The sequence below is a fragment of the Gekko japonicus genome, unplaced genomic scaffold (assembly GCF_001447785.1).
Source record: "Gekko japonicus isolate JY-2015 unplaced genomic scaffold, Gekko_japonicus_V1.1 scaffold24, whole genome shotgun sequence".
Classification (NCBI taxonomy): domain Eukaryota; kingdom Metazoa; phylum Chordata; class Lepidosauria; order Squamata; family Gekkonidae; genus Gekko; species Gekko japonicus.
In genome coordinates this window covers 452,041-462,750 of record NW_015164665.1, presented here as the reverse complement: position 1 = coordinate 462,750, position 10,710 = coordinate 452,041, and the positions used below count along the sequence as shown (strand labels likewise).

Below are 10,710 nucleotides of genomic sequence, written 5' to 3'. Positions count from 1 at the left end.
ATTGGGGGGGGGGAAGGGCCCTAGGAGGGCAGGAAGAAACACCTGTTTAACATCTATTATGGAATGCCTACCGGGGATGTCTGGTTGTGGATGTGGTTGTCCTCTCTGAGATTCCAGATAATAATAAATAAATAAAATAAAATAAAAAAAAATAAATTAGACACCGGGTAGTAATTGAGCAAATAATTCTTATCTAGAGATGCTTTTTAAAAAAGTAATGAATGGATGGCTGCCTGTTTTAAAGGTCAAAGAAAGATGCCCTGAGTCAGTGACTGATTTACACTGGACAACAGAGATTCATTGATTAAAAATAAATTAGACACCGGGTAGTAATTGAGCAAATAATTCTTATCTAGAGATGCTTTTTAAAAAAGTAATGAATGGATGGCTGCCTGTTTTAAAGGTCAAAGAAAGATGCCCTGAGTCAGTGACTGATTTACACTGGACAACAGAGATTCATTGATGATTTACATGATTTCAGTAGCAAGGACACTTAAGGATCCAGAGTACAATCGGCTTGCATATATCTCAGAATCCTGTTGGCATCTATCAGAGTTATCAAATCAAAACGATCCTAAAAGAAGCAGGATAGTATACCAGGCGTTTGTGGTGTCTTAGCTGTATTACAACCCACATCCCAATCAGAACATATTTGGAAGACCTTTTCAGCAGCAAACTTGCAAATTCTGTTCCTGAGAATTTAAACGCCTAGCCTTTGCAGTCAACATCATGTGCCAAAATGCTGTAAACAACTGAGTTGGGAGAGAACTAGCTGATGCAATGGGATTTCTTTGCCGTTGTCATTGCTACCTCATAGGTCTTCCAGTGAGCTCTATAGCATACTGTGCCAGTTGACTTAGGCGAGGGCATGACAGAGTATTGGTAGACTCAGTTCTATGTCTAGGTTCTCAGTGAGAACACACCTGTGGCAACAACCTCTAGGGCATAGCTACTATGTAGAGGTGTGGCCATGAAGAGTTAAAGAAGCATCTTAGATCATGAAGCAGGAAGCTGCAACAATATGACCAGTGGAATGGGAACTTTACATACACTTTGTACACAAAGTACATGTACAAACTTTACTTTTCAGTGAGGAATGTTCTAGACCTGGTGGACAAGGTGTGTGCCCTGTGTAATATGTTTGAGACAATAACTTTAACTGAGCACGAAGAGCATTCAACTGCAGTGTTTCCAATAGCATCAGTCATATCTTATGTCTCAGTGCAATGGTAGCATATTCAGTTACAACCTCTAAATGAGCCTTTGTGGCTGAAGGATCTAGCGATTCAAATGATTTCCTCGGGGTGTGTAAGCACTCTAGTAAGCCTATTCCATATCCGTGTAATGGGTATAAGATGTTCTTAAAGTAGGTCCAGTATTACTACTTCCAGCTTATGACACCTGTATATTCTTTGCATCTGGGTGTCTAGCTTCACCGTTTATTGTTACAGATGCATCTGGCAGGCATGGTTGCAATTCGATCATGTTATTGTGTGTGAAAAATAATGTTCTTCTCACTTAGCATTTTTTCAGAAATCCTTCATGCTTGCAAATGACCTTTATCTACTTGGAGCATGTCCACAGTCCTGTCCAAGCTAATGTAGGAAGGTTTTGAATGAATTCCTTACTTCAACTTAATGGTCCTTTGATTTAAGATGGCATTTTTGGTAACACCGTTGAAGACATTTTTTGTTTCTCCAACTAGAGCAAATGGTGGTCCCTGAAAGAATCTCTCCTCAAGCAGAGGATGTTCAGCATTCCAAGCAAACCCCAAGCAAATGATTTGTTCTGTTCTTTAATTACCATGAGGTCCCATCCCTGACCCGGTAGCAGGTTATGGTCTCCAGGCACTAGATTTCCCAGGGACGTCATTTATGATGTGCCTTTTTTCTGTATTTAAGAAAGGATGTTTGTCTTGTTGGTTTCTACCCAGCTATTCAGTCGCTGTTCTCACCACTAGGGCTGCCCACCTCCAGGTGAGGCCTGTAGATCTCCTGGATTTACAATGGATCTCCAAGCTGCAGAGATCAGTTCCCCTGGAGAAAATGGCTACTTTGGAGGGTGGACTGGCATTCTACCCCGCTGAGGTACTTTGCCTCCCCCCCGTCTCCATTGCCAAATCTGTAGAAATTTTCCAGCCTGGAGTTGGCAGCCCTGCTTCCCACTCAAGCAGACTGAAAACCACCTCTGAAAGTTGATTCTACAACCTTCTCTGTGTTAAAGTAAAAGTAAAGGTTTCCCTTGCTTGAAAGCCAGTCGAATCCAACTCTAGGATGTGGTGCTCATCTCTGTTTCCAAGTCGAAGAGCCAGCACTGTCCGAAGACGTCTCCGTGGTCATTTGGCCGGCATGACTAAACACCGAGGTGCATGGAATGCTGTTACTTTCCCATGGAAGCGGTACCTATTTATCTACTTGCAGTTTAGTGCAAATTAAACATTTCTTGTCCAAATCAGTAGATTTTAGACAAGTTACCTTTGAAATGAGCCATTGTTTCACCATAGTACGGTCCAGTACAGGGATGGAGACCAACACTGGTCCCAGGGTATGTCTGGAGCACACTTTGCTGGAGAGCATTACAGATGCTTTGTTGAAGCTAAACCCATTTTGGGACCTGGTCAATTTCTGGAAGGCAGATCCCCTGGGAGATCTGTATGTTGCTTAGAGTTCCATGTTGGAAGAAGAGCAAGACATAACTTAAATAATTTAAAAAAAATGTTTGTAGAATATCTTTCTGTATGTGAAAAGAAAACTTAAATTTAAAAATACCTTGGGGAGTCTTGAACTGGTTATTATGTAGGCCAAATCTAGACAGTACACCAAACCATGGTTTGAACTAATGTAAGCTGTTGTTTCTACTTTGAACCATGATTGAGAGTTGTTTTCATGCTCTTGTCATGCTCTATTTGCTTAGCATCATTTTCTATGGTCTAGAGCCTCTGACGACTGAACTGCAGCATAACTTTTATTAGCCACCTTTTTCCCTTATGGAGCTCAAGGCAGCTTACAATATAGAGAAAGTACATTAAAATACATAAAAACCAAAATTTAAAATCACAGTTTAGGACTGCTAGTAGCTTAATCACATGTGGTCCTAAATAAAACTGTCTTCAGCTGCCACCTAAAAATTGTAAGTGAGGGGCCAGGCACAGCTCCCTACAGCTTGTCGATTTAGATGTCACATCATACCATTGTTAGCACAAATTATAATTTTGAAGCCCACAAGAATGTGAGAACCCTACTAGATCACACCAATGGTACATCTAGTTATAAATAATACAAGCGTGAGAATCCAGAATGATTTGGGGGGGGGGGATCTTATTTTTCCCTCCCTTACAATTTCTTCTTTCCCTTCTCTGAAAGCCTCATAGCCTGTCCCCCTTTCCTGCTTCCTTCTTAACAGCTACCTTTATAACCGGCAAACCTATCTTTATCTATCCTCCTATCTTTAGTGCCCCCCGCAGCAGCCTCTCCCTGGGAAAATCATGTGAGGCTCAAACCTCTGGGCCAGGGTAGGCCCTGTTGTGAGGTACCAGCCACTAGCCAGGGTCAGGTTCATGGCAGACTTGTGGGAGGCACCTCACTTTCCCCGTATCCCTTTACCCACACTATTAGCTCTTGCCATCTTCCTGGTAGCGCCCACACCCTTTGTATTCCTTTTCCTGCTTCCTGATCTATTTCCCACCCATTGTATTTATTTAAATTTTGTGACCTGCCCTGAGCTCCCCCTGCCTTTTACTGACAGAAACCAAGGCTTACAGATTGGCAGTACTGCTGTGAAAGCCTAACAATCTCCACAAAAGCTATTGGGATTTCTTCTCCTAAAGGTACAGGTGTTGCTTCTGTTGTTGGAGAGGGCATTAATCCCCAGTGTATTTGTTTTTCGGTATTATTGCAAACTTGGGGCTTTTCTTGGGTTTGCAGAAAGATCTGTCGTCTGTTCATGGCTCGAATCTCTAAATTAAGTATCCACAGATTTGGCCATGTGTGAAATATGTCATTTTCAGGATTATATAACATGCTGTCAAGATATAGTTCAGAGAATTTTTGCAAAATAAGTCATGTTACTTATAAAATTGGTTTCTGCATATGGAATGGAATGATTTCTTTCCCCCCCTCAGTACTTACATGCCACTGTTAGTCATGTAACAGGTATCTATTTGTGTGTGTTTTAAAACATGAACATTAATGATACGCTAACATAATAGACTGTGCTTTTATAGCTGACCTAATATTTTCACTGAGAGCTCTTTCCTGTATAAACATAGTGTTTCTCTTTTTTGTAATCCTGGTTATCATATTGGTAATTTTTTTTAAAGGGAAATTATTTGCAAAGTTTCAGGTGCCTTGGCTTGTATTTAGTTTGGACTATCTAAAAAACAGCCCAGGCTGAGAGTTAAATGAGATGGCAGTGAAGACTGCTAGGAGGGAATTCTGTGCTGCCTCCATTGCATCTGCTAGCTCTTGCCTGGCACAGTTGTTTAGGGTAATTAGGACATTAACTTCTCTCACAGAGAGAACAAAAAAAAGATTAGCAGTTCGGACATAAGCTGTGAGGCATTTGCAAGTTTTTTCACAGAGACAGTCTTGTCACTCTGTGACCTGCTCACCAATTTTGATACAGCATGTGAAGGCCCCTTGGCCATCTTTGGATTCAGTATTTGATCATTTTGGTCGGCTCTTTAAGGCTGATCTTGACAGTATTCGGAGGGCTGTAAAGCCAACCACTTGCCTCTTGGACCTGTGTCCTTCGTGACTGGTGCGTGCCGGTGGCGATAGTATAGGGGCCCAATGTTCCCTCTAAGCTCCACAGTTTTGTGAGCAAAAATTCTACCTCATGAGTGAAAAAGCGAGTAGCATTAAAGTCGTGAGCAAGTCTACATTTGACTATTGTGTCAATTAGTTTTAGAAGATTATTTTTATAACCTTGTAAAAATATCAAGAGTTCTTTTAAACTGTATTTAAACTATATTTTAAGAATAATTAAAACATTATAAGAGAAAACAGACTTGTCAAATTTCATTACACAAAATGTTGTCCTCTACAGGCCTCTGGAGAACACGTCTCCTTGGCCCTTTCCACTATATTAGAACATAAGAACATAAGAACATAAGAGATGCCAATGTTGGATCAGGCCAAAGGCCCATCCAGTCCAACACTCTGTATCCCACAGTGGCCAGAAATACCAGTGCCATCAGGAGGTCCACCAGTGGGGCCAGGACATTAGAAGCCCTCCCACTGTTGACCCCCCCCCAAGCACCAAGATGACAGAGCATCACTTGCCCCAGAGTCCCTATCTATACCTTGTGGCTAATAGCCACTGATGGACCTCTGCTCCATATGCTTATCTAATTCCCTTTTGAAGCCGTCCATGCTTGTAGCTGCCACCACTTCCTGTGGCAGTGAATTCCAAGTGTTAATCACTCTTTGGGTGAAGAAGTACTTCCTTTTATCCGTTCTAACCCGACCGCTCAGCAATTTCATGGAGTGCCCACGGGTTCTTGTATTGTGAGAAAGGGAGAAAAGTACCTCTTTCTCTACCTGCTCTTTCCCATGCATAATCTTATAAACCTCAATCATGTCACCCCTCAGTCGTCGTTTCTCCAAGCTAAAGAGCCCTAAGCGCCTTAACCTTTCCTCATAGGGAAAGTGTTCCAACCCTTTTATCATTCGAGTTGCCCTTTTCTGCACTTTTTCCAAAGCTATAATATCCTTTTTAAGGTGTGGTGACCAGAATTGCACACAGTATTCCAGATGAGGTCGCACCATTGATTTATATAGCGGCATTATGATATTGGCTGATCTGTTTACAATACCCTTCCTAATAATCCCCAGCATAGCATTGGCCTTCTTTATTGCAGTCACACACTGTCTCGACATTTTCAGTGAGTTATCTACTACAACTCCAAGATCTCTCTCTTGATCAGTCTCTGCCAGTTCAGACCCCATCAACGTGTATTTATATTTAGGATTTTTGGCTCCAATGTGCATCACCTTGCACTTGGCCACATTGAACCCCATTTGCCATGTTGACGCCCACTCGCCCATCTTTGACAGATCCCTTTGGAGTGCCTCACAATCCTCACTGGTTTTCACCACCCTGAACAACTTCGTATCATCCGCAAATTTAGCCACTTCACTGCTTACTCCCAACTCCAAATCATTAATGAACAAGTTAAAAAGCAGTGGACCAAGTACTGATCCCTGTGGTACCCCACTGCTTACACCCCTCCACTGGGAGAACTGCCCATTTATACTCACTCTCTGTTTTCTATTAATTAGCCAGTTTTTGATCCATAAAAGGACTTGTCCTTTTATCCCATGATTTTTGAGCTTGCTTAGGAGCCTTTGATGAGGAACTTTATCAAAAGCTTTCTGGAAGTCAAGGTAAACAATATCTATTGGATCCCCCTTGTCCACATGTTTGTTCACCCCCTCAAAGAACATTAACAGGTTAGTGAGACAAGATCTTCCCTTACAGAACCCATGTTGAGTCTGCCTCAATAGGTTTTGTTCATCTATGTGCCTACTAATTCTTTCCTTAATAATGGTTTCCACCAATTTACCCGGTATCGACGTCAGACTGATTGGCCTGTAATTTCCCGGATCTCCTCTGGAACCCTTTTTAAAGATGGGAGTGACATTAGCTACCTTCCAGTCCTCAGGAATGGAGGCTGATTTTAAGGAGAGATTACATATTTTTGTCAGGAGATCCACAAGTTCACAATTGAGTTCTTTCAGAACTCTCGGATGTATGCCATCTGGGCCTGGTGATTTATCAGTTTTTAAGTTGTCTATCAGTTTTAGGACCTCCTCTCTCGTCACCTCAATCTGACTCAGGTCTTTCAACACCCCTCCCGAACTCAGCGGCTCTGGAGTGGGCAGGTAGACCTGGGCTTGGACTGTCTCCTTGCACTGACATTTACATACCAACACTTAGGAGAGAAAAAATTCTCGTAGTCTACTTTTCTTTTTTTTAAGTGAAATATGACAACCAGCATTACAGGTCAAGTATAACACAGGAGGAACAATCACTGTCAGAACCCTGCCTAACCTAACAAACAGGAAGTTGCTTAAATGTTCGCAACCTGCCCAAACTACTTATTTATTCAAATATTTTTATCCCACTTTTCCCTGTTCCCTGTTCAAGGCAGCTTACAAATCATACTGAAAAGCATAATAGGGATGTGCAAAAAAGTCGGCAATTCTGGCTCAGTTATAGCTTATGGGGACCATTTTAGTTAATGACCCCCACAGGCTGTAATGGAGAATTGATCTGGGGGTATCTGGGGCTCTGGAGTGGCTGTTTTTTGGGGTTTTTTTGTTTTTTTTAAGATAGAGGCACCAAATTTGCAGCATAGCTGCTGGTGCCTCTCCTCAACCCCCCCCCCCCCCAGTTTCAGAAAGATTGGACTAGGGCATCCAATTCTATGGGCCCCAGAAGGAGGTGCCCCCATCCATCATTGTTTCCTATGGGAGGGGGAAATGTTGGGAGTTGAAGATAAAATGCTCTGAGCAGCCCTCTGAAATGTTATGTGCCAGTGCCCCCTAGCCAGGGGTCATTTCGTAGAAAAAGAGGTGCAGGAGCTCATTAGCATAACTCATTTGCATATGCCACACCTTCTGGCATCACTGGAAGTGTGTCAGAAGGCAACATCCACCGCTCAGGCTCCACTGGACTGTTCTGGATTGCTAGCTATTGGGGGGGGGACGTGCAGGTCTGTCCTCTCAGAGGAGGGAGAGCTTGTACCTGAATAAAACTTGGTCTTAAAGGTGCCACTGTTCAGGGCCGGGGGGCCAGGGGGGCTCTGCAACTTACCTGGCTGCTTCTTGCTCTGACTGAGGGCTGCTGGGAGCAGGGGGTGGGGCTTGTTGCATGTGCCCACCCCCTGGGCTCTTTACTGCCGGAGCTCCGCTCCTGTGCGCTCCTGCAGGAAATGACCCCTGCCCCTAGCACAGTTTAGAGGGAACTGTGACGGGGCCCACAGATGTACTTTATCAATCTGTCCCTGAGTTCAGGGGTCTATCCAGGGGGCTTAAAAGAGGCAGTGGTAATACCGTTCTTGAAGAAGCCATCGTTGAATCCTTCTGATCTGCCCAACTACCGGCCAGTTTCGAATCTTTCGTTTCTGGGTAAGGTAATTCAGAGAGCAGCTGCTGAGCAACTTCAGAGCTTCCTGGAGGACACATCGGCATTAGACCCCTTCCAGTCTGGCTTTTGCCCTGATCATGGGATGGAGACTGTGCTGGTTGCCCTCACAGATGATCTCCATAGGGAGTTGGAGTGAGGCGGGTCGGCACTGCTGTTATTGCTTGACTTGACAGCAGTATTCAACACAGTGGATCATGATCTGCCAGTCTACCATCTCACCGATGCTGGAGTATGTGAGACAGCCCTGAAGTGGGTTGTCTCATTTCTCCATGGTCAAGGACAGAGGGTGGCGCAGGGTGAGAGGGTGTCTTCTCAACACCCCATGACATGCGGGGTCTGTTAGCGGGCTATCCTCTCCTCAATGTTGTTTAACATCTGCATGTGCCCCCTCACCCAGCTGGTGCAGAGTTTCAGGCTGCTGTATGCTGATGGATGTCATCAGTATGCTGATGACACCCAGCTGTATCTGCTGATGGATGGCCAGCATGGATGGTCGAGGGTTTGGAGGCCGTGGTGAGGTGGTTGAAACAGAGTCGACTGAGACTGAATCTGTCAAAGGCCAAGGCTCTCTGGCTGGGTGGGAGAAACTCAGGCAGTGTTCCCTGTAAGTTGAATTAATGTGAGCTAGCTCACAGTTTTTTAGCCTCCAACTCACACATTTTTGTCTTAGCTCAGGAAGAATGGCTCCAGAGCAGACTAATTTATGCAGTAGCTAAATTGCCTACTCACAACTTTAATGCCAGTAGCTCAGAAAGTAGAATTTTTGCTCACGAGACTCCACAGCTTAGGGGGAGCATTGGACTCAGGTCTGGGGTGCCAACTTCCAGCTCTTGACTGTGCGCCTCTAATACTGATGGTCAAGAGTCTTGCTGTGGTCCTGGATGACTCCTTATCAATGGAAGCCCAAGTCACAAATGTTGCCAGGCTGGAATTTTTCCAGCTATGCCAGATCAGGCAACTGTCACCCTGCATATCTTGCCCCACAGTATTCCAGGCAACGGTCAGCTCTAGACTTGATTACTGTAACTCACTGTAAATGGGGCTACCCTTGAGACTGATCCAGAAGTAACAGCTTGTCCAGAATGCAGAGGCCTGGGTCTTTATGGGGACACCAATAACTGCACACATAAAACCTGTGCTTCACCAGCTGCACTGGCTCCAAGTTGAGTACCGGGTCAGGTTCAGGATTTTGGTCTTGACCTTTAGGGCCCTGTACGGGCAGGGACCAATGTACCTACGGGACTGTCTCTCCTGGTATGTCCCCCGGAGAGCATTACTCTCAAGCGACCATTACTCTCAAGCGACCAACACCTACTGGAAGTCCCTGGTCCAAAGAGCAATCCAGCTTTCCTCAACTAGAACCAGGGCCTTCTTGGCCCTGGCTCCTACTTGGTGGAACTCTCTGCCAATTAATATCAGGGCCCTGCAGGATCTGTTACAATTCCACAGGGCCTGTAAGGCAAAGATGTTACACCAATCATATGGTTGAGGACAGCAACAGTTTTTAATGGTTTTTAACAGGTTTAAACAGTCTTAACAACTAGCCAGTTTTAGACTGTTGAAATGTATATTAATTGGTTGTGCACCACCCTGAGTCTGCTTGTGGGGAGGGCAGTATAAAAGCCTAATGAAACAAACAAATAAATAATATTCTGAATTTCTTATTTTACACGGTATGCATAATTTACAGCTGGAAGAGAACCGAGGCTCTTCTTTGCTCCACACTACCCAGTTTATGCACTATAATCCCATAATGTTATATTCTCTAAATTTTTTGAAGTGTTCTCAATTTGTACATCTTTTTGCTTAACAGCTCAGACTGGTATCAGCTGAATAATTTATTTATCTTTGTTTACTTCATTTATGCCCTGTCTTTCTCCCCAAAGGGGACCCAGAGCATCTTACATCATTCTCCTTTCCTCTGTTTTATCCTCACCACTATCCTATGAGGTAGGTTAGGCTGAGAGTGATCCATGGCAGAAGTGGGCCCCCCGACTCACTTGTGGGCCCTTTTTGCAGTCCTGTGTACACAAGGAGAGCCAGCAGGGGTCACAGTGACCACTGCTGGCCACATTCTTCAAGGCAAGATGGGCTGCGCGGGCAGCTCGGGCTGGATGGCAGCAACTGTGGGAAAACCTGCCCCCCCAGATGGGCCTATGATGGGACCTGAGCTGGGTTCAGGGGAGGGGCCACAAGGAGAAATCAGGCCACACTGACTGGCCATCTCACCTGACTGCATGGCTCTTTTAACTTGCTTCCCTAATCGGAGTGGGCTCAGGAATAGGGTTTTGTTAAAGTACATAATTTTAAGCAAACAGAAGATTAAATTTCTACTGACTTCCAGTTTTAGGTTAAATGTGGTGTTGCATTTCTCCCCTTGAAGGCATTCTTTGTGGAATTTACAGCTTGTCTTATACAGTGCATTATCTGGGTTCAAAATGTTCTGTGCTGGTTGAAATTGTAAGAGCCCCTACCCCAATCATGAAATTCAGTGTGTAACTATAGTTAAGTTATACATCAATCTTATTTCCAGTGTTTGCTTTAATGTTAGGATATGGT

The 10,710-nt window shown here is 44.1% G+C and overlaps 1 protein-coding gene across 1 annotated transcript in view; it reads left to right on the top strand.

Annotated features, from left to right (window-relative positions):
* LRBA (LPS-responsive vesicle trafficking, beach and anchor containing) overlaps positions 1–10,710 on the top strand; it is a 558,585-nt gene that overhangs the window by 219,360 nt on the left and 328,515 nt on the right.